We start from the raw sequence: 6185 nt of genomic DNA, 5'->3' as shown, positions 1-6185 counted from the left end.
TTTAAGGAAAAGATATATATATTATTTATTTACTATTTAAAATATCTTATTTATATCATTGTTATTATTATTTTATTAAGAATATTATCTAGTAAAGATATTATTAATATTATAATAAGTCAGAGAAGAGCAAACTAAGTGATCTTAAAAGCTTTAAAGAACGCAAACTTAATTAAAGTTCTTTATAATTCTTTTCCATAAGACATTTAGGGAAATGTTAGGGAATAATGCAAAGACAATTTATATTGTAGAATGATAAGAAAGAAAAGAAAGAAAGAAAGAAAGAACGAAAAGAAAATAAGATAAGCAGAGATATGGTGGTGAGTCAACCGAGATTTGCTTTCCAATCTAGGGATACATAAGCCAATCTAGGGAATGGTCGCACCTGTAAGACAGAGGTTGCTTACAGAGGTTATGTCTGTATACATTGACTCAAGAGAGTCACACCTGTAAGACAGAGGTTCATTACAGAGGTTATGACACTGGAAGCCAAACTCAGACAAAGGTTGCTGAGTTAAGTGAAAATATAATTCAATAAAGAACAGAGAACAAAAGAATTAAAAGAATAAAAAAACCAAAGAACGTCTGCCACAGTAGAGCAGATAGAAAAGAAGGTATTAATTAAAGGTATCTCTGCCACAGTAGAGTAAAGTGCAAAGATTAAAAAGAAATTGAGTGCTATTTGGGTCTTAGTGCCAAGTATCTAGTAGGGACGGCGATGCGTAACGCTCACTTGATACTATAGAGACGGCTCAGTGAGGACGGCGATGCGTAACGCTCACTGGAGACCGAAAGAAAGGTTCCCCATGAGGACGGCGATGCGTAACGCTCATGGAGGGGATGTTGGCTGAGATAAGGACAGCGGTACAAAACGCTTATCTCAGGACCAGTGTCGGGAATCGGGCAACAAACTGACACATGAGCTCATGGCCTGTATAGGACTAGACATGCATCATACTTGTTTGTGCATATTTGTTTGTGGTTGTGTTTTCTATGATTGTGTGTGCTTGTGATTCGATTCTATGTTCTGTAATTATTGAGTTGGATTATACTTTGTTGACTATTGTTATTGACTGAGAACATAATGAAACGAACTTAACTATATACCCCGACCCTACTAAGAACTCTCCAGTTCTTACCCCTATCTCCACCCCCTTTCAGCTACAGGTGCGAAGATTTAGTGCGGAGCTACAGGAGCATATAAGATTATGCTTACAAGTTGAGTTGTTAGAATTTATATTCCCTTCGTCATTTATTCTTTTGGTTTTTAGAGGGGTGGGACTTGTATTGAGGATCTTTGAAATAAGTCTATGTATATAAAACTATGTGAATATATATACTTTTGTGATTAAGTAGTTTAAAACAAAGTCTCCTTTTGTTTTCTTAATAAGAGTTTCTGTTCGTATTCATGAAGGCTCAATATTAAATAAACATACTATATAATTAAAGGAATAGAGATAAGTAGCGCTCAAACTTTTAGTACGATCATGAGGTGCTAAAAGTTAGGGTGTTACATTATGGTATCAAAGTAGTTTGTTCCTGTTACTCTGTTAGAGCCTTGAGAATGGAATGACTATGCTTTACTGCATACTCTGAGTGTCTGTCATGCGATAGGACTTGTCTTAATGACAAGAGTTTGAGTTTTAGATGCATGATTGTCTATTGATTAATATTGTTAGTCGACCGTTGCCTTCCTCATGGTATTAGGTCTGGCCAACTTAATACTAATGACTTATGTATATGGGAACACTAATGGGTTGTCATGGACGAAATAGAAGTAATAGATAATGCGAACTACGGGATTTGGAAACGTTAGAGATTACGAAGTTAGCTCAGTTTCGACGTATACTCTTTATTCGTGCTACACGAACTCATCCCATCTCTTCCTTCATTACCTTCATTGGAATTCCTTGCTTTGGGTTTTCCAGAATATGATCTGATTATTTTCTGACCAAACCTTATTGTCCCTATGTACCTTGGTGGGCGAAATTGTGATTCACACTTTTCACAACTCTGCACAACTAACCAGCAAGTGCACTAGGTCGTCCAAGTAATACCTTACGTGAGTAAGGGTCGATCCCATGGAGATTGTCGGCTTGAAGCAAGCTATGGTCATCTTGTAAATCTCAGTCAGGCGGATTCAATTGGTTATGAGGTTTTGATAATTAAAAGATAAATAAAACATAAAATAAGATAAAGGTACTTATGTAATTCATTGGTGGGAATTTCAGATAAGCGTTTGGAGATGCTTTGTTGCTTCTGAACCTCTGCTTTCTTAGTGTCTTCTTCCAACCATGCATGTTCCCTTCCATGGCAAGCTGTATGATCCTCTCGGATGAAAAATTCTAGGTACGATCTCTGCATGGCTAATCAACTGTCGGATTTCTCGTCTCGAATGAAAAATACCAAGTACAGTTACCGCACGGCTAATCATCTGTCGGTTCCCGCTAGCATCAGAATAGGACCCTTGTCCTTTTGCACACTGTCACTGCGCCCAACATTTGCAGGTTTGAAGCTCGTCACAGTCATTCCTTCCCAGATCCTACTCGGAATACCACAGACAAGGTTTAGACTTTCCGGATCCCAGGAATGCTGCCAATGATTCTAGCCTATACCACGAAGATACTAATCTCACGGACTCGGTCCGTGTATTAGATATCCAAGAGAAACACACTCAAGCTGTCGCCCAATGACTACGTTGAGCTCAGATAGAACGGAAGTAGTTGTCAGGCACGTGTTCATAGAATTGAGAATAATGATGAGTGTCACGGATCATATCATTCTCCAGATTGAAGTACGAGTGAGTATCTTAGAATAGAATCAAGCGTGATTGAATATAAAACAGTAGTAATTGCATTAATTCATGAAGAACAGAAGAGCTCTATACCTTAATCTATGGGGTGTAGAAACTCAACCGTAGAAAATACATAAGTGAAAATAGTTTAGGCATGGCCGTGTGGCCAGCCTCCAAATGTGAAATATGGCATAAGCTCCAAAAGTATGCGAATACAATAGTAAAAAGTGTGATTTATACTAAACTAGTAACTTAGGTTTACAGAAAATAAGTAACTAAGTGCAGATAGTGCATAAATCCACTTCCGGTACCCACTTGGTGTGTGCTTGGGCTGAGCATTGAAGCTTTCACGTGCATAGGCTGTTCTTGGAGTTAAACGCCAGCTTGGGTGCCAGTTTGGGCGTTTAACTCCAATTTTGGTGCGAGTTTTGGCGTATTACGCCAGAAAGTTTTAGGCTGGCTTTTAGCGCCAGTTTGGGCCATCAAATCTCAAGCAAAGTATAAACTATTATATATTTTTGGAAAGCCCAGGATGTCTACTTTCCAACGCAATTGAGAACGCGCCAATTGGGCTTCTGTAGCTCCAGAAAATCCACTTTGAATGCAGGAGAGTCAGAATCCAACAGCATCTGCAGTCCTTTTTCAACCTCTGAATCAGATTTTTGCTCAGGTCCCTCAATTTCAGCCAGAAAATACCTGAAATCATAAAAAAATACACAAACTCATAGTAAAGTCCAGAAATGTGATTTTTGAATAAAAACTAATAAAAATATAATAAAAAGTAACTAAAACATACTAAAAACTATGTAAAAACAATACCAAAAAGGGTATAAATTATCCGCTCATCATACCTCTGTTAGCCTGTAAATCTAATTGCTTGTACTTCTCTTCGTGGACCCTATTTTCTTTGGTTTGAGTTTGAACTCGTTTTAATATAGCAATTTTTGAGGGCCAAAATTTTTATAAAGTGGGTAGAATTTAACACTCCAAATTTTTGAAAAGTTAAATAATAAGTTACTGATGATTTATTATTTTATTTAAAAAAATTATTTTTCTAAAAGTAATTAAATTAAATTTTATAATACTTTGAGTTTAAAATTTGTTAAAATTTTTAAATAATTTTTTAAAAAATATTTCAAAAAAAACAAAAAAATTATTATTATTATTATTATTATTATTATTATTATTATTATTATTATTATTATTATTATTATTATTATTATTATTATTATTATTATTATTCCTTTGGCCGAAGGCCATTAAGGAAGTAATAAGAAAGAAGCCAAACGTGGCTTATACATGTATATATATACATGCTTAATAAGACACATATTTCTTATTTCCATCAAACACATTATCACTATCCTAAATCCTCTAACTCCCTTCTTCCTCTCTTGATCACCGAACATCACAAGGAAAAGAAAGAGAGAGCCGTGAGGGAGAGAAAATGAGAACCACCGTGACCAGAAATCTTCGGCTCTTGATTTTTTGTGATCTGTAATTCTAATAAAAAAATCTAATCCGATAAAATTTTTCTTATTTTCCTCTTCTACGTGTTGGTATCACTTTTGTTTGGTAGAAGTTAACGGTGACATAGCTTTCCTTCTCCTTGAATTTGGCTAATTGGAATTCTAGGAGGCACAGATAATTTCTGATATTTTTTTCTTCAGCAGCTCAGTTGAAAAGCTTCTCCGGAGCCTCGAGTATTTTGATTTCATACGAAGGTAGGGTTTGGTAACTTTATAATAATTAAATGTGAATTTGATAAGTGAATGTTGATTTGATTGATTATTGTTTGAGTTTGAATGAGTTTATATTGAATTATTGCTGTTGATTGTGATTTGTTGGTTTGGCTATGAGGAACAGCTTAGTTGTAGTTGTTTTAATGGTTTTGGGACTATTGTGATGTAGTATTTTAAGGAAATTGATGAGATTTGGTGGTTAAAAGATTAAATTAAAAGTTGAGAAAAATCGATAACCAAAATACTCAAAAACGAATTAAAATACAAGTAATATTTTGAAAGAGAAGGACTAAGGGTTTCGGTTTTGGGTATAAGAGGAAGATTAGTATTTAAAATTTATTTTTGAAGGGTAACATTGTATTTATATATAAAAATCGAGGTACAATTTGTAATTATATACGTTTTCGGGTATTTTGGGTAATAAATAAAGTACAGAAATAAAAATGGGTATTATATACTAAGTTTTAAGAAAAGATATAAATATATTACTTATTTACTATTTAAAATATCTTATTTATATTATTGTTATTATTATTTTATTAAGAATATTATCTAGCAAAGATATTATTAATATTATTTTAAGTCAGAGAAGAGCAAACAGAGTGATCTTAAAAGTTTTAGAAAATGCAGACTTAATTAAAGTACTTTATAATTCTTTTCCATAAGACATTTAGGGAAAGGCGAGGGAATAATGCGAAGATAATTTATATTGTAGAATGATGAGAAAGAAAAGAAAGAAAGAAAGAAAGAACGAAAAGAAAATAAGATAAGCAGAGATATGGTGGTGAGTCCACCGAGATTTGTTTTCCAGAGATACATCAGCCAATCTAGGGGATGGTCGCACCTATAAGACAGAAGTTGCTTACAGAGGTTATGTCTGCATACATCGGCTCAAGAGAGTCGCACCTGTAAGACAGAGATTGCTTACAGAGGTTATGGCATTGGAAGCCAAACTCAGACAAAGGTTGCTGAGTTAAGTAGAAATATAATTCAAAATAGAACAGAGAACAAAAGAATTAAAAGAATAAAAGAAACTAAAGAACGTCTACTACAGTAGAGCAGATAGAAAAGAAGGTATTAATTAAAGGTATCTCTGCCACAGTAGAGTAGAAAGCAAAGATTAAAAAGAAATTGAGTGCTGTTTGGGCCTTAGTGCCAAGTATCTAGTGGAAACAGCGATGCATAACGCTCACTTGATACTATAGAGACGGCTCAGTGAGGACGGTGATGCATAATGCTCACTGGAGACCAAAAGGAAGGTTCCCCATGAGGACGGGGATGCGTAAAGATCATGGAGGGGACGTTGGCTGAGATAAGGACGGCGGTACGAAACGCTTATCTTAGGGCCAGTGTCGAAAGTCAGGCAACAAACCGACACATGAGCTGATGACCTATATAGGACTAGACATGCATCATACTTATTTGTGCATATTTGTTTGTGGTTGTGTTTTCTATGATTGTGTGTGCTTGTGATTCGATTCTATGTTCTGTAATTACTGAGTTGGATTATACTTTGTTGACTGTTGTTATTGACTGAGAATATAATGAAACAAACTTAACTATACACCCCGACCCTACTAAGAACTCTCCAATTCTTACCCCCTATCTCCACCCCTTTCAGCTACAGGTGCAAAGGTTTCGTGCGGAGC

Source organism: Arachis ipaensis, chromosome B06 (genome assembly GCF_000816755.2).
Source record: "Arachis ipaensis cultivar K30076 chromosome B06, Araip1.1, whole genome shotgun sequence".
Taxonomy (NCBI): domain Eukaryota; kingdom Viridiplantae; phylum Streptophyta; class Magnoliopsida; order Fabales; family Fabaceae; genus Arachis; species Arachis ipaensis.
The sequence above is the reverse complement of the archived record's forward strand: the minus strand, read 5'-3'. Positions refer to the sequence as shown.